This window comes from Aulonocara stuartgranti (genome assembly GCF_965226115.1).
Source record: "Aulonocara stuartgranti genome assembly, chromosome: 15".
NCBI lineage: Eukaryota > Metazoa > Chordata > Actinopteri > Cichliformes > Cichlidae > Aulonocara > Aulonocara stuartgranti.
Genome location: NC_138951.1, coordinates 16,720,218 through 16,742,135, shown reverse-complemented (window position 1 = coordinate 16,742,135; position 21,918 = coordinate 16,720,218). Strand labels below are relative to the sequence as shown.

Sequence of the window (21,918 nt, the reverse complement as noted above, 5' to 3'; positions counted from 1 at the left end):
TTTGTCCTATTTCTTAAAGACATAACTTTCAAATGCTGTTTATCTGCTGTAGATAGTCCTGATACTTCTGTTCTTCTTTAAATCTTTGAAGGACACTATGTACCATGTACAGATATGTCAGGTTTTCACATAACAGTTCTTTGAGAATCACTTTCTTGGTGTAAAAATAAAGTTTTTGTGCCTGTCAAACTGGATTTTCTTTATAGATTGAATGAAAGAAAATGGAACAAGTGTTTTTTTTTGTTTTGTTTTTTTGTTTCTTTTTGTAACAGGCTGCTAGTAACAAGACACAATCGAAAAAAAAAAAGAGATAAAGATGCAGTCTAAAAGTGGTTCTGTGTTAAAGTGTTATGTGTAGACACAACACGGGTTCATTCCTTGAGATAGGTGCATATTTTTATTTATTTTTTTATTGTAGAATGAGTCACAGGTTCAGGAAAAACCTTGGAAAGACCTTCAGAATGCTTGGAGAGCTGTTGTCAAGACCACTTTAAAAATAGCAAGAAACTTTGGATGAAAAATATAAAGAAATTACTCAACCTTGTTATTTTGGCAACTTAAATAGTTTGGTTTATTGAGGGTTAAATGTAAGTCAAAACATGGCTGTCAGCTGCTGCTCATAAAACCCCCGACACCAACTCCCTGCGTCTAAGAATATCAAAAATTGAAATGAATTGAGCTTTTAATTTATCCCAGCATGCACTGAAGGTTTGCCCAGTGCACATTAAAGGCTACATCTTGAGTAGAACAAGCAATAAAGGGATAGATGGATGCTTCTTGCCTGAGTTTAGGCACGACCGAGGATAAAGCCTTTCTGCCATTTAGCCGATCATTGGCGGTATTATGGTCTGTTTCTCTGAATTCTACGTTGAAGAATTCTCCAACAAAAAGAGCTGTATTTGCTAAAGGGTCACGGAAAAAGAATTTCAGTGCATGTGGTGGCATCTTTATCTTAGGAAGAAATGTTAAATGAAGCTCCAACAATCAGTCCTCATGATGAGGAGGACAGATCCACATAATGAAAGACATCTTGCTCGGGTTTGTTGGTTCCAAGGAGGTCCTAGATAGTGCCAGGGATGGTAAACACATAAATCCATCTGGATTTACTGAAATCAGCAGTAGCGGCTTTTGGCTGAACCCTGCTCGGTCTTCCTGCTTGTCAGATGCGCATAGAAAGCCACAGATGATGCTGATAGGTATGAATTCCTCAGTTGTTGCTGGTAACTGAGTAGGGTGCTTATTTTATCCAGATAAATTTCAGGCTTCTGGCTTATTTTCATTTCATTACTCTGGTTATTTTTGAATCTTTTATTTAGTCTATACAGTACTAAAACACTGCATTTCCAGTTTACAAGGGCAGCTTTCTTATTTTGCAAAGGGCTCAACATTCAAAAAAGCAGCAAATCCAGTTGTTTGGACTGTTTGCTATAGTCTGTCTCTACTTGTTTTCGCCTTAATTATCACGTGCTCCACTAGAGGACATAAACAATGATGAGACAAGTAGACCTGCAGATAGTTTTCTTCTAATCCGGAAAAATGGGTCACAGTGCCCAATCTCACATCATCTGGCTTGCAGGTGGTGACTGCAGAAACCAAAACAGGAAAGTGGCCTGTCATGATCTGTATTGCTCAGTGCAACCGTTCTGTTCACTGAGCTCATCGAAGAATGGGAGTATTTTGGCTTTTGAGGTGGCAGCCTTGCAAACACAAGTAGAGTTTTCATTCTTGAGTTTATTGGATTTATTTTGATGACTTTGAGGAGGAAAAAAAAAAGTGGTTAAGTGAGAGGAAAAAAAAAGAAAATCCCCCAACCTTCCAAAAACTAGCTTCATCCCATTTGTGTTTCAGCTGAGCCAATGGTCTGCAGTGGCATGCAGAGGTATGTGTGTGAATGCTTGGTGTACACAATAGGGATGACCTCATCGTTTTCAACCCTATGTAAGCCCAACATGCCGAATAACAATGAAATCTGGACGTCCCACTACTGAGCCCCCCTCCTTTTAGAGTGTGTGTGTGTGTGTCCTCTTGCTAAGGTGTGTATTTACCTTTTAGTTTACAAAGGTTCTTAAAATATTTACACAGGGCTGAACTGGTTAATGATTATTTGGACAAGTGGGATTTGAAGTGTTGTGCTACACACACTGGCGCATGTTGCTGTAGAGAAACCAGCTGCTATGGGCTTTGTTCCTGCTGTCAGTTAGTGAATGCAGTCCTAACCACGGTGACCCTCAGTAGGTTTGCATGTGAACTTTGGCCCAGATTGTGAGTCTTTGAAAATATTAGCATAAATTAGGTCTTCCTTTCATTCACAAGCTGGGTGAAGATTACCTGCGATATATCAGTGTGTTGGGATTTGTGAACATTTTTATTGGCATAGAGAATGCTGAAATTGGTTATTGTAATTTATTGATCAATATGGCACTTGCCTCTTTTAGCAAGTTGTTTGGTATGTGTAGCAGCAGGAAATTGTGTAATGGAACGGTAAAATAAGTGCAGTCCAACGTGATCTGGCATGCCCTATAGTTGGAGAAACTCTCTTCTATAACATAATATTGTCTTATCAATTTAAAAAAGTAAATTTGCAGATATTATTAGTTAAACACTCAAATGCACAATGAGCTTGTGTTTTCAGACCAAAGATTAAATCTGATTTCATGAAACAAGAGAACCTATCATACGCTTTCTGTCATTCCCAGAAAATACTTGATGCAGGTGATGGTAACCTTGTTTGCCACAAAGCTTCCATATCAAACTACACTTTTCTCCTGCTACCCTATTACCTTACATCTCTCCCTGCCAACATAAATGGATGCTGCCTTATTACCCAGTCACTCAAATAGAGAGGGCTATTCTGCTTTAGATGGTCTTTGGTGGTGATTTACCACTAAGCGCTTTGATCCATTAGAGTAGTAGTATTCTGACAACTTCTAGTTGGTGCCTCTGCTGGGTCTCACAAGCTGAAGAGAGGAAAGCTCGATCAGTGGTTTGTGCCTGTGAAAGCTCATGTTTTTCATTAACTAGCAAATAGTTGGACAGTTGATTGCCCCAGTGGCACTTTCTAATGACAGAGGGCCAGTTTAGCGGAAAATCTAATTCAGTGAGAACCCACAGGGTTGTTGTTGTTTTTTTTTCTAAATTAAATTACTACCTCTAAAATCCCTTAGACTTGGGATGGGGTGAGTGGAGGGTTGTCTGTGCTTGAAGAGAGGCTTAAATGAATGGACCCTTGAGGCTGCTTCCCTAATTTTCATCACAGATGTAGTGCTTGGAAAGAAGTGTCCCTTTTCTGTCTTTGTTAAGCAGGACTGAGTTAGTGAAAATTAAGTTGAATGTAGTAACTAACCTGTGGGGATCCACTACTGTTCTGTGGTTTAAAGTTTATGTTATGCTTGTGTATGGGATTATGACGAGTAGTCAGGTGTGCAGATACGAGCTCTACAAGATATAATGTGCTATCAGATGACTTGAATAGCATGATTGTTGGACTTCACAGTCTCTACAGTCGGAGATTAGAAAAGTATCTGGAGGGTTCGAGCTCAAAGCACCCGTAGTTCTCATTGCTTCCTGATATGAGATTCAGTAAGCTAATGTTGCCAGGCAACGGCTGCACTTCCACTTTTGGCAAGTACTGCTTAGTAACAAAAATTGTTTCCAAGAAGTAAAGGCAGAATCAGTGCTGGAATCAGTGATGGAGACGACACTGGAATCTCATCTGACCTATTACAGGCAATTAAAGCAGTGCCACAAGCTAGTCATCTGTAAGAGTGTTAAACTACAGCTGAAGGGAGTGTCTGTCCCACACAATCAACCTTAAGTTTCATTCTGTTTAATGAGTATAAAAAGACCAAATTGTTGGAAATTTCCCCCAGGGATCAATAAAGTATTCTGATTCTGAAATGACATTAAACAATCTGTTTTCATAGAGCGGTAGTTTTGCTCAAGCCCCAATTTGTTCATGCATATTTAGTTTTACAGTGTTCTAATACAGTTGATTAGGATAAGAAAATTTGCACACATTTGTAAATGACACTTTACTAATCTTATTAATTAGTTTAATAGTTTTGTTGTATTTTTTTTTTTTAAAGATTTTACACATAAATGTGTAAATGAGTCCTTATCTGTCTAAAAATGATTTCTATTTAAAAAGCAATCTGAACATCAGATAAAGATCATAGTTTTTTTTTTTTTTTTTTTTTTTTTTTTTTTTAAATTGTTGATTTTGGATATGACCTTTTATCACCCCATAAATCACAAAATACTGAATCCTTTATTCAGACACAGTCCATTTTGAAAATGGAATTGAAACTGGAGATTTTCACAAGAGAAACTAAAAACAGTGTAGACAGACTCTGTGTGGAAAGGTTTTAGGAATATCACAAACTACAAGCCTAAAACCCCCCACTCCACTGATGACTTGCTCTTAGCCAACACCCTTAACGACTTCTACTGCCGTTTTGACGAGCCATCAGGCAGCCTTCACACCTCCAACGGCCCCAACAATAGAGGCACTTTGGACACTAATTCCCCCACCTCTCCCCCCTCCATAGAGCCATCACCACCTTCAAACTGTTCACCTACAACACCCCCCTCCTCACCCCACACAAAAGAGGATTTCACACCACCTCCTCCCACCACAACTCTTCATATTCATGAAGCAGATGTGAGGAAGCAGTTTAAGAACCTGAATGCTCGGAAAGCTCCCGGCCCAGACGGCGTGTCTCCTGCCACCCTCAGACACTGTGCAAACGAGCTGGCCCCAGTGTTTTCTGGCATTTTCAACTTCTCACTGCAGGCATGTCATGTGCCTGCCTGCTTCAAGTCCTCCACCATAATCCCTGTCCCCAAGAAACCTAGGATCACTGGACTAAATGACTACAGACCCGTGGCTCTGACATCTGTGGTCATGAAGTCTTTTGAGCGCCTAGTTCTCTCCCATCTCAGGACCCTCACGGCCCCCCTCCTGGACCCCCTGCAGTTTGCATATAGAGCCAACAGGTCTGTAGACGACGCCATCAACATGGCCCTACACTTCATCCTGCAGCATCTGGACTCCCCAGGAACCTACGCCAGGATCCTGTTTGTGGACTTCAGCTCTGCCTTCAACACCATCCTTCCAGACCATCTCCAAGACAAGCTTTCCCAGATGAATGGATGGTGGATCACTGACTTCCTGACGGACAGGAAGCAGCATGTGAGGCTGGGAAAGAATGTCTCGGACTCCCGGACCATCAGCACCGGCTCCCCTCAGGGCTGTGTTCTTTCTCCTCTGCTCTTCTCCCTGTACACCAACTGCTGCACCTCCACCCACCAGTCTGTCAAGCTAATCAAGTTTGCAGATGACACCACCGTTATTGGGCTCATCTCTGACGGGGATGAGTCTGCCTACAGGAGGGAGGTTGAACGTCTGGTGTCCTGGTGCAGCCACAACAACCTGGTGCTGAATGCCCAGAAGACAGTGGAGATTATTGTGGACTTCAGGAAGCACACAGCCCCACTCCCCCCCATCATCCTGACTGACACCCCCATCACCTCTGTGGACTCATTCCGCTTCCTGGGTACCACCATCACCCAGGACCTGAAGTGGGAGCCCACCATCACCTCCGTCATCAAGAAAGCCCAGCAGAGGATGTACTTCCTGAGGCAGCTGAAGAAATTCAACCTGCCAACACGGACGATGATGCAGTTCTACACCGCAATCATCGAGTCCATCCTCACCTCCTCCATCACCGTGTGGTACGCTGGAGCCACTATCAGGGACAAACAGAGACTGCAGCGTGTTGTGCGCTCTGCTGAGAAGGTGATTGGCTGCAGACTCCCATCTCTGCAGGACCTGTACACCTCCAGGACATTGCGGCGTGCAGCTCGGATCTCAGCTGACCCTTCTCACCCTGGACACAGTCTGTTTGACCTGCTCCCCTCAGGCAGGAGGCTCTGGTCCATTCGCACCAGAACCTCTCGCCATAAGAACAGTTTCTTCCCCTCTGCTGTTGGACACATGAACAATTACCATATGACTGTTCCCGCCACTAACACATGACCCTACGCTGTGTTCACTGCATCATTCCATGTTTGGCACTGATCACCACCTGCACTCATGCACATATCTTTCAACGTAGCACTCTTAATTCTTATTCTCATGTATATATCTCATGTATATCTCATGCACATATCTTTCTACGTAGCACTTTTAATTTCTTATCCCTACTTTTATTTTTTCATGTCTATTTAAGTGCTATTTATGACACTATGTTTGCACTGAAGCACCGCAGCAATTTCCTAATGTTGTAAACCTGCTCAACATTTGGCAATAAACCCCTTTCTGATTCTGATTCTGATTCTGATTATACAGACACAAAGCATATGCAACAGTGAAATATAACCTTATAGTATAAAAATGAATAAATATAACCTTTTAAAATGTTACAGTGAAATAAGAGAATATTTTGTGGCTTACTGTATTTGTAGGGACCAAAGGATTTTTGTCTGCAGTCAGTGTGACTCAGAGATACAGCTAATGCTAAAATATCCTATGACATTATAACGACTATGTTTAAATTAGCAAGGATCTAGAGGTAACAAGGTGATTATTGAAGTGGAGTCTTATCTATAATTTGCATGCTTTCCAGCTCCTTTCTAAGGAGGACCATCTAATCTTTACTTATAAGGCCTCACTCACACAGGCCGAGAGACAGGTTAGCAATGGATTCTGAGGTCGCCAACGGTTTGCATGGAAGATGCTTGCTTGTCTGCAAATGCTTGTTGTTCCAGTCAGCGCCTGGAGTGTCCTGGGGTGTCACGGAATAGTCTTTAGGTCTGTGTGACTGGGGCCTAACATACAGCAATGATTTTGGAAAGTATCACGTGTTGTGAAACACCGTGCACTGAGAGAAAAAAGATTCAAGAGGCTTCAGTGGGGAGGTGGAGGCATGGATATAAACAATATCACCATAATCAATTCCAGTTAGAGTCATGGAATGCACAATGAGTTTACCACGAGGAAAAATTATGTTTCTGTACCAAAATCAAACTTTTGCCTCCAGTTTACTGTCACTCATGAGAAAATGTTTTCCCCATGTTATTTTTCGGGAAGGGGGGAATAAAATGTTCTGTAAATCACACTCTGAATAATACATGAACAAAGCCGTCTGTTGGAACCTTTGGAATGCAAGATGAGAATAAACCTGGAAAAGTTGGTGCATAAACAGAAGTGGACATTCCTGGCTCAATGTATGAGGCAGAATTTTTATTGGAATATACAATTAACAGTCCCCCCACCCAAATAGATATCACTATATTTGTGGGGACCAACAGTCATTGGGAACACAATGCCTGTCCCCATGAGTTTGAGGTCATTTTTGAGGGTCAAAATGTGGTTTTAGTGTCAGGGTTACGATTAGGTTATGATTAGGTTTAGGCTGAGGGTTCGGATCAGGCATTCATTTTTGATGGTTACGATTAGCGGCTATGGAAAGCATTATGTCAATTAGATGTCCTCACTAAGATATGAAAGTAAGTGTGTGTGTGTGTGTGTGTGTGTGTATATTTCGGTTCAAATATGCAAATGAGACATCGGCTACTTCAAGTATCTTATTCTGCATAAACATCCTGTAGACAGGTTGTTGTAAAGCACTTACAGGTGTAGTTTTGGTCATTTTCTTTCTGCTGGTCTGAAATAACACAAGTAATGGAACCAAATATAACCCAAAATCTAAAAATTGACCAATGCATAAAATAAACGTTTTCTTTGCTTGTTTTGGCCACCATTTTCCTCCTCAAATATCCCCCATGAGCCGTGCTTGTACCGGAACACTCTTGTTTCACAATGCACCTATTCCTACAAATAGCCAACGGTGCACTAGAGGGAGGTGGAGTAGGAGGAGAGGGGTCTTGTGGTGTGAACAAGGCCTGGCGGGGGTGGCGCTGGGTTACATAATATCAGACGAACCCAGCTGTGCTGTGTTGTTTCGCCCATGGGTGAAGTTGTGCCAGCCAAGCTGACTGATGTGTCCACCTGCGCTCATCAGAGTGGGGTTCAGGATTAAGGTGCAGGTCAATGATCAGATTGATGTTGAACAGACTGATTGCGTGTAGTCAGCAGATCTCCTAGGCAATATTAAATGGGCGAAACACAGAGCCACAGTACCAACATCTCCTTCGGCACAGTGTTGCCATGGCAGCACAGTTGTTGTGTTGTCAGAAACCTTGGAGTGTAATGATAATGCAGGGCTCTAACAACGGTAATTAGCAGCTTTATTTTCCCCCCTTTCCTCCTTCCGCATCTAGTGCCTTCTTAACCCTACAGCCACTCTTCAGTGGAGCAATGCACCAAGAAAGATGCATGCTTTTATCATGTTCTGTTAAAAAAAGGACAGTTTACACTGGCTGTAGCTCATTGAGCAAACCTACTGATCTGAAGGTTTGTGGTTCGATTCCTGGCTTCCCCTAGTCTGCATGCCAAATATCCTTGGGCAAGATACTAACCCCAAATTCCTCTCCGATGCATCCATCGGAGTATGAATGTGTGTGAATGTCAGTTAGAAAGCACCTAGGAAAAATGTGCTTGTGTGAATGGGTGAATGCACAAGTTGTATAAAGCGCTTTGAGTGCTCAGAAGAGTAGAAAGCGCTATATAAGAACCAGTCCATTTACCATTTACCACTAGTTGGTTCTCATGCACAGACCATTTTCTACCCTCAAGTTCGCAATGTGTTACTCAGTGATTGCGGGCAGTTTTGTGAAGACCCTGTTCCTGTTAATGTCCCCAGCTGACTGGTGTGTTTCTTTTTGGCTTTTCTAAGTATCATAAGTGTTGAATAAAGACTGAATAATTTACTACAGGGGTCTTCCAGGAAGGCCCATGTGACCCTGCAAGCTGTATTTAAAAAGCTCATCATCTCGCCCTCTGAGACTTCTGTAATTAAAGGGAGAGGCGTCTGTGTTTAAGCTTAAAGTCTTTGATATACAGTATTAGTTCTTGACATGCAGACAGCCAGCGTTTTCTCGTGTGCGCCATTTAATAGAAATGTGTTTTCAACAACAACTGATTGAAATCCACACAAAACATCTCTCCTCCCTAGGCATCAGCTGTTGAATTACTGCTTACCACTGAAAGAACTGTAAGCCAATTCACTGGCTGTGTTTGTTTTGTGTTATATCCAAAGTAAAAAGATTATACAGGGAGTGCAGAATTATTAGGCAAATGAGTATTTTGTCCACATCATCCTCTTCATGCATGTTGTCTTACTCCAAGCTGTATAGGCTCGAAAGCCTACTACCAATTAAGCATATTAGGTGATGTGCATCGCTGTAATGAGAAGGGGTGTGGTCTAATGACATCAACACCCTATATCAGGTGTGCATAATTATTAGGCAACATCCTTTCCTTTGGCAAAATGGGTCAAAAGAAGGACTTGACAGGCTCAGAAAAGTCAAAAATAGTGAGATATCTTGCAGAGGGATGCAGCAGTCTCAAAATTGCAAAGCTTCTGAAGCGTGATCATCGAACAATCAAGCGTTTCATTCAAAATAGTCAACAGGGTCGCAAGAAGCGTGTGGAAAAACCAAGGCGCAAAATAACTGCCCATGAACTGAGAAAAGTCAAGCGTGCAGCTGCCAAGATGCCACTTGCCACCAGTTTGGCCATATTTCAGAGCTGCAACATCACTGGAGTGCCCAAGAGCACAAGGTGTGCAATACTCAGAGACATGGCCAAGGTAAGAAAGGCTGAAAGACGACCACCACTGAACAAGACACACAAGCTGAAACTTCAAGACTGGGCCAAGAAATATCTCAAGACTGATTTTTCTAAGGTTTTATGGACTGATGAAATGAGAGGGAGTCTTGATGGGCCAGATGGATGGGCCCGTGGCTGGATTGGTAAAGGGCAGAGAGCTCCAGTCCGACTCGGATGCCAGCAAGGTCGAGGTGGAGTACTGGTTTGGGCTGGTATCATCAAAGATGAGCTTGTGGGGCTTTTTCGGGTTGAGGATGGAGTCAAGCTCAACTCCCAGTCCTACTGCCAGTTTCTGGAAGACACCTTCTTCAAGCAGCGGTACAGGAAAAAGTCTGCATCCTTCAAGAAAAACATGATTTTCATGCAGGACAATGCTCCATCACACGCGTCCAAGTACTCCACAGCGTGGCTGGCAATAAAGGGTATAAAAGAAGAAAAACTAATGACATGGCCACCTTGTTCACCTGATCTGAACCCCATTGAGAACCTGTGGTCCATCATCAAATGTGAGATTTACAAGGAGGGAAAACGGTACACCTCTCTGAACAGTGTCTGGGAGGCTGTGGTTGCTGCTGCACGCAATGTTGATGGTGAACCGATCAAAACACTGACAGAATCCATGGATGGCAGGCTTTTGAGTGTCCTTGCAAAGAAAGGTGGCTATATTGGTCGCTGATTTGTTTTTGTTTTGTTTTTGAATGTCAGAAATGTATATTTGTGAATGTGGAGATGTTATACTGGTGTCACTGGTAAAAATAAATAATTGAAATGGGTATATATTTGTTTTTTGTTAAGTTGCCTAATAATTATGCACAGTAATAGTCACCTGCACACACAGATATCCCCCTAAAATAGCTAAAACTAAAAACAAACAGCTTTGATATTAATGTGTTTTTTGGGTTCATTGAGAACATGGTTGTTGTTCAATAATAAAATTATTCCTCAAAAATACAACTTGCCTAATACACTCAACAAAAATATAAACACAACACTTTTGTTTTTGCTCCCATTCCCCATGGGATGGACGTAGAGACCTAAAATTCATTCCAGATACACAATATAACCATCCCTCCCAAACAGTGGTCACAAATCAGTCCAAATGTGTGGTAGTGGGCACATCTGCTATATTGAGATAATCCATCCCACCTCACAGGTGTGCCACATCAGGATGCTGATCTGACATCATGAGTAGTGCACAGGTGTACCTCAGACTGCCCACAACAAAAGGCCACCCTCGAATGTGCAGTTTTGTCTCACAGCAAAATGCCACAGATGCCACAAGCAATGAGGGAGCGTGCAATTGGCATGCTGACAGCAGGAATGTCAACCAGATCTGTCGCCCGTGCATTGAATGTTCATTTCTCAACCATAAGCCGTCTCCACAGGCGTTTCAGAGAATATGGCAGCACATCCAACCGGCCTCACAACCGCAGACCTCGTGTAACCACACCAGCCCAGGACCTCCACATCCAGCAGGTTCACCTCCAAGATCGTCTGAGACCAGCCACCCAGACAGCTGCTGGAACAATTGGTTTGCACAACCAAACAATTTCTGCACAAACTGTCAGAAACCGTCTCAGGGACGCTCAACTGCATGCCCGTCGTCCTCATCGGGGTCTTGACCTGACTCCAGCTCGTCGCCGTAACAGACTTGTGTGGGCAAATGCTCACATTCGATGGCGTCTGGCACGTTGGAGAGGTGTGCGCTTCACGGATGAATCATGGTTCACACTGTTCAGGGCAGATGGCAGCTGAGAATGTCCCAGTTCTTGCATGGCCAGCATACTCACCGGACATGTCACCCATTGAGCATGTTCGGGATGTGCTTGACCGGCGTATACGACAGCGTGTACCAGTTCCCACGAATATCCAACAACCTCACACAGCCATTGAAGTGGAGTGGACCAACATTCCACAGGCCACAATTGACAATCTGATAGACTCCATGCGACGATGTGTTGCACTGCATGAGGCAAATGGTGGTCACACCAGATATTGACCGGTTCTGGGTCCCCAGACACCCAATAGCGCAAAAAACTGCACATTCCAGGGTGGCCTTTTGTTGTGGGCAGTCTGAGGTACACCTGTGCACTACTCATGATGTCAGATCAGCATCCTGATGTGGCACACCTGTGAGGTGGGATGGATTATCTCAATATAGCAGATGTGCCCACTACCACACATTTGGACTGAGTTGTGACCACTGTTTGGGAGGGATGGTTATATTGTGTATCTGGAATGAATTTTAGGTCTCTACGTCCATCCCATGGGGAATGGGAGCAGTAACAAAGGTGTTGCGTTTATATTTTTGTTGAGTGTAATTCTGCACTCCCTGTAAAGTTCAGCTCTTGATGAGTAGTAGACATGTTTATGTCTAGCGAAAAAGCTTTTAAGAGTGTCTGTCTATCTCTGGTGTACCTGTCATACTAATAAAAATGTATTTGGGGGAATTAATGCTTGCAGTAGTTTATTATGTATCAGTGGCGACTGGAATTTGAGCTTAAGCAAACCAGCCTTTCAATTCCCAGAATGCTCTATGTATAAGAGAGATGTTTGAATCACGCAGACAGGTGTGTAAAGGTAACATCTATCTGAAACGCCCTCACTGTTCAGCTGTTTTTACACATGCGATGCATCTATGAACTTAATAGACATTACCAATAGCACTGGACTTACTCAGACTGGATGTTAAGCCTACTTAGCATGCAGTTTTCCCAATGTTCACTTGATCCTATGTGTGACTAGCTTACGTTGATCTCTGGAGAATTTAGAGATATAGTGATGGATGTAGAAATGTAAGTCCTACCTCCTGTATGCACCGCTGTCAAATGCCAACTTTGTAGAGTATGCAGACATGTTTTTATCAACATATTCTGGAGTTAAGTTGTAAAATGCTTTTAGTCACTCTCAGCGGAGTTCCCTTGAACTTAACCATGTTTAAATACTTTAATCGGACAGTGGTAGGGATCAGGAACCCCCTGGATTTGTTGTGCCTCTCCCACTGTAGGAGTAAATGGAAAAACAGTTGATCAGTCGCAATGGCTGGTTGTCTCACGAGCTGGAAAAATGTATTTACCACAGCACTCATGGTGCTTTGTTGAGCTATTAGTGCTCTCAAAGTTCACCAAAATTTCATTAAGAATCCTCCAAAAGATGCCACATATAATTAAACAATTTAAAGATGAATTTGTGGGCTTGCATCATTAGATATTGGGCACCTTATACCGCTGAGGAGTTGTTGTAGATAAACTATATTAAGTCTGGTGCTATTTTAAAACGCTTCTCCCCCCCCCCCCCCCCCCCCCCCAAGTTTTAGATATTACATAGATTATTAAACGGCTGTAGTTTGTGTCTAAAAACATCTTAAAAATGCAAAACTCCCCAATGCTTCGGTGTGAGGGTTGGTTGGAGAGAGGATTGGAGAACTAATGCTGTATTTGAATTGTCTACTTTTCTTTCTTTCTTTCTTTCTTTTTTTTCCTTGTTTCTTTTCTTAAACAAATTGGGCCTGCATTCCCATTTGATATTTTGACAGGACTATATCCAAACCGTTTCTTCCAGCTGTCTCAGCTCTCAAATGGGAAATATGACCACAAAAGTTCCAAAAGAAACCCAGTTGTGGGAACTACAAAAGTGGTAACTGAAAAAACGGATAGAGAAATGGCAAAAAGATGAGAGTAGGAAGGAAAATAAACAATGTTAGAGTTAGGCAGATAGATCTGAGGACCATGCATTAGAAGATAAGGTAAAAACATTTGATCTTTAAAAGGGAAAAAAGGTAGCGTCAGATAAATGACTAGTAGAGCAGTAGAGGCTGTCATGAATGCAAAGGAGTGTGAGGGAAAGGTAAGCCTTGAGAAAATCTCGCCCCTGAACTTTATCTGGGAAAACAAAACAATTAAGCCCCAGTCAACCAACAGCCTGACTGTTTCTTTAGTTTGAGCTCTGAGGCTGGGGGAACTGCACAGAAAGCTTTGCAGTAGGCATTTTATTCAAAGACCTTTTCTGTGTGTGTTGCTTTGTGAGGTATAAAACTCACATCTGTCAAAGTGTCACAGGCTTGCTGTCTGGAGCCTTAACCTCATCTCCTCCCATCTCTTATAACGGCGATTGCCCTTGAAACCCCTGCACATCGTTTCTCACGACCATTAAACATGCAGCTGTCAATCGCCCTGTGACCGATGGCCTCATCGCCATTTGCCTCTGAGCTGGCTAGGCAAAATCAATACAAGCCTGCCTACTATGGATATTTGGGTTACTCCATGGACTAAAAGCAAGCATGTTTTTGACAACATGTAGCGTTTCTGTGTAAAATGGAAACTGCATTTCGAAATGTGTGCTTTGCTTGAAATATTAGGTAAACCTTTTCCACTTTTGTTTTGTTTAGCTTATACGTTAGTCCATATTTGACCATTTTCTCAGGGATTTTCTCTTAATTTAGCCACTTAACACTTCTTTATCAACCATTCAAGCATAACAAAGACCTAATTTCAAGGGACGAACCAGCATAATCTACGTAAAACTTAACAACGAACCAATTTTGCATTTTATTTTCAGGCACTTTGTTACTGGGAATCTCAAAAGCACATCATTTGTCCCCAATGCTTTAGTTGCATCTTCAAAAAAGCCAACTTTAGCAGGTTAAGAGGTATAAAATGGTAATTTTGCACCAACAAGATGATTCCGAAATATGCCAAAAACTTGGTATGACACCACTCCAAGTCACACCAAGTTTTGGAAGAACACATTGCAAAAATGAAGGACAAAAGAAGCGGCTATTTATAAGCTGATAAATAGTTTCTGTCATGTCAGGCAATGGGGGGGGGGCAAAGACATGGTAAATTGGCAAATCTCTGACTAACATTGACTCAAACTTTCTGACTTCATTGTCTGTGAAGGAACGCATGCAGACTCAATTTTAATCATACTTTATTTTCAGTCAATATGAGACTGAATGTAATACACTATGCATGTGGTCATTCTACGTATCTATCCACTGTTCATTGACCATTGATTGGCCTCCCTAGGGTCACAGACCTTAACCATATCAATCTTATTAGAGATGGAACAAAATGCAGCCAACATCCATAGAAGAGCTTTGAAAGTCCTTCAAGATGCCAGAAGAATTATTCCTGAAGACTTAAAAACAAAGCTTAGCTAAGAAATAAAGGTGCTCATACCAAACACTGACTGAACCATTTCCATATACGTTTGCACTCATTCCCATTTTCCTACCAAGGCACAAGACTTTTGCACAGCAGTGTGCATGCAGAACTAAACCATCGATTAAACTGCTATTGTCGCAGCACGGAGGTATGTTTGTGCCTGTATTTACAGACAGACACTCTCCCTGGTTAGTTTGATCAGTTAACTTAAGCTATCCTCCCACAGAACTTGTCAGACAGTGTTTTTGGCTTTGTCTGTAGTGATGCTACCTGGTACTGTGTTTAGAGTGTCAGAACAACAAAGAGCAGAGAGAGAACAAAACGCTGGGCTAATTGCTGTAAGTAGTGGGATTGTGTCTTTAGATGTCAGGTTTAAAAGCGTTGGCACGTACTCATTCTCCCTCTCTCGTCTTTTGTTTACCTTGATGTTATGGCGGCATTTTTCTTTTTCTTTGTGCGGCTGGTAAATTGGCATATCCCTGACTAACAGTGACTCAAACTTCCTGACTTCATCGTCTGTGAAGTAATGCACGCAAGGACTCAATTTTAATCATACTTTATTTTCAGTCAATATGAGACTAAATGTAATAAAATATTAGATTAGCAGACAGAATTAGTTTAATTTGCCAGAATGAATGCTCTGACAGCTTCATCTGTCACTGTATACATAAATGAGTTAAACATGTGGTTCCAGTGACTGACAGACTGTTAAAAAACGTATATTGCTTTACTTGTGATTGTAGGCGCACATATGAATCAGCAAGTCTACATTAGTAAGGGAATAAAGTGATGTAAAATGTATTTTAGGTTTTATCAAACAGAAGAAAATGTCTTTTAATTCTACTTATAATCATCTTGGAGACATAAAAGGCGCAAGAAGTCTTCCTGGCAACTCTGCTTTGCCATGGCTACCCCTGTCGCTACTGATGTTTATAGTGTGAACTCGAGTAAAGGGAGAGGAAAATAAAATAAAAAAAGTACCATGTTTTTGTTGTCAAGCTGTTGTGGGCTGGAGTTTTATGAGCTTTGAGGCTGGGGATGTGGTAAGGGTGATTTATAGCTTTCATTATCAAGGTTTTACCACACTGTTGGTTCCCGACAGGCTCCCCACAGGTCTGCACACAGTTGAGGTAAGTGTGAAGGCTTACACTTTACCAGAGTGTGGTTAGACAAAGGCAGTGAACAGTTAAATTTACCTAAGGTGCAGCTTTATCCCCAGGGATTCAACTTTAATTCCTTCCGAAGTATGCATCAGGTGCTGCTGGGTTTTTGAGAAACGACACACATGGATTTTTTTCTCCTTCTTGTGCTCACTGCAAAGTGCAGACACAATCGTCTGGAGATGAGGTGTAAGAGTAGAGAGTGCAAAGGTTTCCTTTTTTTCCCCAGATGAACTTGTGAACTCAAGTTTCTTTACTGGCTACTTTTGCTTCACATTATCTTTTTATATTTCTATCTCAAGCCCTTTCTCTGGTATTTGGTCTTGAGCCCATCTTTTTGTACTGATTTGGCATGTTTTTTATTTCCCTGTAAAACTTCCTTTTTTTTTTTCTTTTTTTTTGGTCTTCCTCTCTCCACTCCTTTCTCTTTAGCTTTGTAGACTTCAGCTCTGTTGTGATTTATTGTCATAGCAGAGGATCTGCTACTTTGGTCATGCTTTTCTAACCCTGTGCAGATGATTCCCAGGCTTTTTCAGTCACACAGTTGCTTCTTTTTCTTGTTTTCTTTTTCTTTCTTGTTCTTTTATTGTTGTGATACTTTGCTAAAAAACCAGCCACATCACTGCCATGACCGCTTAACGGTGTCGTGGATAGAACAGTTATGATTACCATTACTTTTCTACAAAGACTCTTGGTATGTAGACTTTTGGAAAATGACATACTCACATGTCAGTGGTTATGAGAACACACTTGTGAAGACTATTACCATGATGACAGTAAGTCAGAGGCTTTAGTGGCCGGTGGTTGAACTCCTCCTGGCAAGTCAGGAGTTTCATGAATAGCTTTGGCCCATCAAAACCTGACTGGACGGCAGCGCGAGCTAGCACACACGAAACGTTTGCTGAATAGTAGCAGTGGCTAAAAGCAGGCCTAATCCAGCTGCAGGTTTAACCGACAAATAGATTTGATACAGTGACTCTGCCAGCCTGTATCCCCATTTTCCAAGGAGCTGAATAGTGTGGGAGAGAGAAACTGAGGCTTATGTCCCCGTGATGGAGGAATGTGAAGAGCAAGCAGTTGAGACTTGATAGAGAGCTATAGCCAAAGCATTGAAGACAGGTTTACAATGGGTAGAAAGTGAGGATAGGTGGCAAAGGAACAAAGCTGCTTCTGCTGGCTTGCACTGGCTAAGAAGTGGCTTTGGAAGGAAATCCACAGAGAATTTGATGCACTGAGTTTTTGCAAGTGCTGTGAGTCCCATACCCAGACACCTTCATGGGGCTTTGCACAGTATGCTTTTCCCCTCCCTCTATGCAACATGACCTACCTCAAACTTTATTGACTCACTTCCCTAATGTGGGGCATTTATAACGTGGAGTGAGAGTGTGGTATTTTTATGGGTCATTAAAAAAAAAAAAAAAGGTGTTGACTTTTTACATCAGCGTGGTGCAGTTTTTCTTTTCAGTCTTGGCATTTGTGAAGCATTGCCTGCTGATGATCAGAGACTAGGCAAAGGTAGAGGGGGTTACATAAGAAGTACTTACAAGGTGCTAATTATTCTTCAGAGTTCAATGCTTTTTCTCAAGTAGACAGGAAACGATAATCTAACGGCACATGTCGCAACACTTGAATTTGTATCTTAATAGGTGTAAGTAACGGGATGTGGCATCGTTTTTTTTTTTTTTTTTTTTGGTGAGCATATTTTGGTAAAGCCTAATTTGTATAAATTGAATTCGTTGCAAAAGACTGCAAAATGCCAGCTGTCAGGTTCATTATTTCCCCATCTTGTCTGTACTGCAACAGGCTCAGGCTTTAAGCATTCATGATTTACACCACAACAGTATCACTGTGATGTTTCCAGACTCTCATCTTACCTGCCATTTGTTGTTTCTTCTCAGTTGAAGAAGCTTCTGTCATAATGTTATAATAAGCCGCAGGTCACCCTGGCTGCAAGCGTTGTGGTAAAATTCAGAATGAAAAGAGCGTTTCACAATAATCTCATCATATCTAGTTAAATTTAAAGATGGATTTATAGAAAGAATTTATAGTTGGTTAATGAAACAATAAATGTGTGCCAAATACACACAAGAATTACTGCACTGAACTACTTGGCAAGCATTTGGTTGTCAGCTATGACCACCAGTAGCTGACTTGGAAGGGAACTACCTAAATCCTCTGCTGCATACCCTCTGCCAGACATCTGGACGCTGTCTGTTTTACGACCTGCAACTTGAGCTTAGGGTCTGTCTGAATCCAGTGTTCCAAAGTATGATTTGTATTATGAAGGTGCCTCCTAAAGAAAAAAAAAAAATCTAGCCAAAGGACACATTCCACTTAATCACGGGCTTTTTTGTTGTCAGGTTGGATTGTGTTTTCTAGCCAAAGCTAACAGATTCCCTCTATGGTAAAATAAGAATACGTTATCTTACAGAAATCTAGAGTTGGCTGTTGAAAGTTTAATTCAGATGTTTTGCAGATTGAATTCGACGTTGATACTTTACTTAACTAGGCAGGCATAATCTTTAAATCCTAGGCTGATGTAAAGCTGATGGGTGGAAATGTATTTAATAGTTGCAGCTACATCTAAAAACTGACATTTTTATTTGCCTACTGCTTAGAACCAGGGGGTCAAAGCATCTTGCGTAGCTTGTGGCTTTGGCTTAAGACATGACCTTGAACTGGTCTGCCAGTCCGGACCTTTCCTTTTAATCTTGTTTTTAGCTTCAAATCACCTCTTTTTACTGCTCTCTAAAACTCATGTCTCCCAGACATTTCTGCAGTCTGTCTGGCTGCTTTTTTTTTTTTTTTTTTTTTTTAAAGCACTTCTGATTTCTCCTACCTAACTTGTCACTCTCACAGCACTCAGCTGCTTTTAGAGAATCTTTTATCTGCCGTGACAGTCTTCAGTCTGTCAAAGCATTGGTCTTAGCTACGGCTCACTGTACTTGCCTGCATAAACTTAACGGATTTTACAGGTGCTTTTGGAGCTCTCATCATTCCAAAGAGTAAAAGATGATATTTTGAATTTTCTTAGCAGCTCTGGGACAAACTTATCAATGCTGGACTCTTTGATGTTTTATTTAACTTGCATGTGTCATGCGTGTCCATAGTTAATGACCACATGTTTTAAAATGTGTTTCAGCGGGGCTCATAATCATTAACTAGCAAGTGTTAACAGAGCGTGGCTAATGGACAAGTTTCTCTGAAAGTGTGGCCTTGTGAAGCCAATCGGACTTAGTGGCAGGCACAGCAAAATGTTGTCTAGTTGCTGTACATCTCATTTCCCCTGAATGTTTTAAATGTGGAAATGTGTAACCTGCCATTCATTTTCTAAGCATTACTCAGAGTCCTGTGTAATTTTTCCCAGACTGAAAATCAGCACAAAAAGCAGCTGTTTTGATAATGGATAAGTTATGGGAAGCATTTTCTTTTCCTTTCTGTGCTTCCCGAGTTTGAAATTCCCCACATCACATTGACCAGGTGCAGATAGTCCTAAAAGGAGTTGTGCAGTGGGGCTAAAGAAAGGTCATAAAGCAAGGACAGATAAGTAGAGTTTGTGTGATACAGTATGACCGATGATGGGCAGCGGTTTGGCGTTTAGTTGAGTCATACATTGGTCATCTTTGTTTTTTTATTATCAACTAGGCAACTGTGGAAAGTGCTGGAAGGAGTGAGTGTGTGAACATGTGTTCCAGTTTGCATAGAGTAGAAGGCTTTCCTCAGACTGACATGAGGGGACCATTAGCAAGCCTCATTAGGCTGAATGCCAGCCTGCAGAAACAGACTATGGAGAGGTCCAAGGTCCAGGTCAGCAGTCTGCACTAATAGCCTGGGGTATAGTGAGATGGCAATAAAGATGACTGCTGCTCCAAACTATTTTGCATCAGAGGATGGAAGAGAGTTTGGAGACTGTAACCAGGTTTGGAGATGAGGATCGGAGTAGAACAATTACGTTTTGTTTTTTTTTGTTTGTTTGTTTTTTAAACATGGGGAACGGGAAAGTGAATTGATGTGGTTTTCTGCCTGCCGCCTCCTGTATGTTTATGGGTTGATGGGTTTCAAGTGTTCTCAAAAATTAACCATAAGGGGAAACGGGCAGTGCCATGAAGGATACGTATTATTACGTGTTGGATTTTGAACCCTGTTCATCTTTCTGTACTACTAGCACTACTGTTTAGGCTTAGTAAATGACAGTAAGTGATTAAAAGAGTGCAACCTGTGGAAAATGGTTAAACTGCTGAATTGCTACCCAGCTCTTCCACAAGATTGAAAATATGGTGGCAGTTGAGGGTAGCCAGTAGATCCTGTTCTGTAGAGTGTAAAGTTCTTGGAATTTAGTCTGTTCTGTTACTACAATGTCAATCAGCACGTGCCTGCTCGCAATGGGCGGATTGCATGCTTCCTTTAACATAACCACTGCTGTGATTAAAAAAGCGGAACAGCTGATAGTGACTAAAGATAGCACACAGATTGACTTCTGTGGCACAGTTGCACAATATAGTGATGTAACACTGATGAATCTATTAGATATAAATGTAGTCCTTTCTAGTGTTTGACCCATGCAGAGAAATAGGGATAGGTCTTTTTTTCCCCTTCAAGCAGCAATTTACTGATCAACTGTGTAAAAGTCTAATATACACATAGTATTGGCTCGTTTGATAGTTGGTGTCTAGAAGGATAAGTAAAAACTTTATGAATGTATATGTTGTTTCTAGTAAACACATAATGCCTAAACAGCAGGTCAGATCACTGCCAATTAAACAGAAACTCGCCTTGCATTAGCTTTCTGCTTTAAGCCGAGTGTTTCCTACAATTAGAGCAGTGGCCTTCAAACTGTAGGACAAGGAGCCACTGCAGGTGGAGGCCAGACAATCAGGTGAAAAATACAGAGTTAACTTAAAGTAATTTAATGTATGTTTAATAGAAATAAGCAAGAGATGGCTGATACTGCTGACAGTTTCTTTTTTGGATGATAACAATTGATAAACTTGGTGTGAGGTTGTGAGACTTGCCACAATTTACTCCCTGAAGGCCTGACATCAACCCCAGCTATATATCAAGTGTGAGGTAAATTGGGTTAACTGTAGCTGAGGGAAGAAAATAAAAATAAAGAATCCCTTTATTCATTAGTGCAGTGTAAATTTTTGGGACAGTGCATTTCTGGGATCCTTCACTTATCATGAGTTTAGGTCTGACCTAATTGTTTATTTAAGCTGGGAAACAGATGGTTAAAGTTGGTATTGATCAGCGCTCATCACAACTAACATCAAATCAAATGAATTCCCACGACCACACAGATGGAAGTTATAACAAGCGTTTCTGCAGTGTGCAGAGTTGGCGAATGCAACTGCATCGGTTCTCCAGGAAATCCAACCAGCCTCCATAGGGAGGAAATGAAATACGTGCATGCTGGGATGTGTGTGTTTAAAAACAACTCCTAGATGACTGGTTTGACCTGTGATTACAGTGGACGCTGTACTTTTGTGAGCCCTTATCCCCAACTGTACAATTTGCATCTTTGTTTGAAGCCTGTTTTGGAATTTCAGTAAGCCACAAAACCTTACATATTATTTTTGTAACTATCCTAATGGATGTCATTCATTAGACTGTGTGTCAATTAAGATTTGCCCTTCATTACAGGCCTGATGATTTTTGCAGTCTTGTTAGTTTGTGTGTGATGGTCCTTGAACTGGAATTACCACAAGCATTTTGAGATACTCCATTAAATTAGCGCTTTCATTTTTTTCTCTCCCAGAGGCTTTTAGCTGAATATAATGAGCTAAGCAATTTTTTTTTTGTGTGTGTGTGTCACTGAAAAGGACTATACCTTTTTATTTAATTATTTTTAATTTGTTGCTTT

At 41.5% G+C, this 21,918-nt stretch overlaps 1 protein-coding gene and 1 long non-coding RNA gene across 4 annotated transcripts in view; one reads left to right on the top strand and one right to left on the bottom strand.

Moving 5' to 3' along the window:
• Positions 1–21,918, bottom strand: part of LOC309689602 — a 395,670-nt gene that overhangs the window by 266,710 nt on the left and 107,042 nt on the right. The gene's annotated exons all lie outside the window — the stretch shown is intronic.
• sipa1l1 (signal-induced proliferation-associated 1 like 1) overlaps positions 1–21,918 on the top strand; it is a 95,650-nt gene that overhangs the window by 16,569 nt on the left and 57,163 nt on the right. The gene's annotated exons all lie outside the window — the stretch shown is intronic.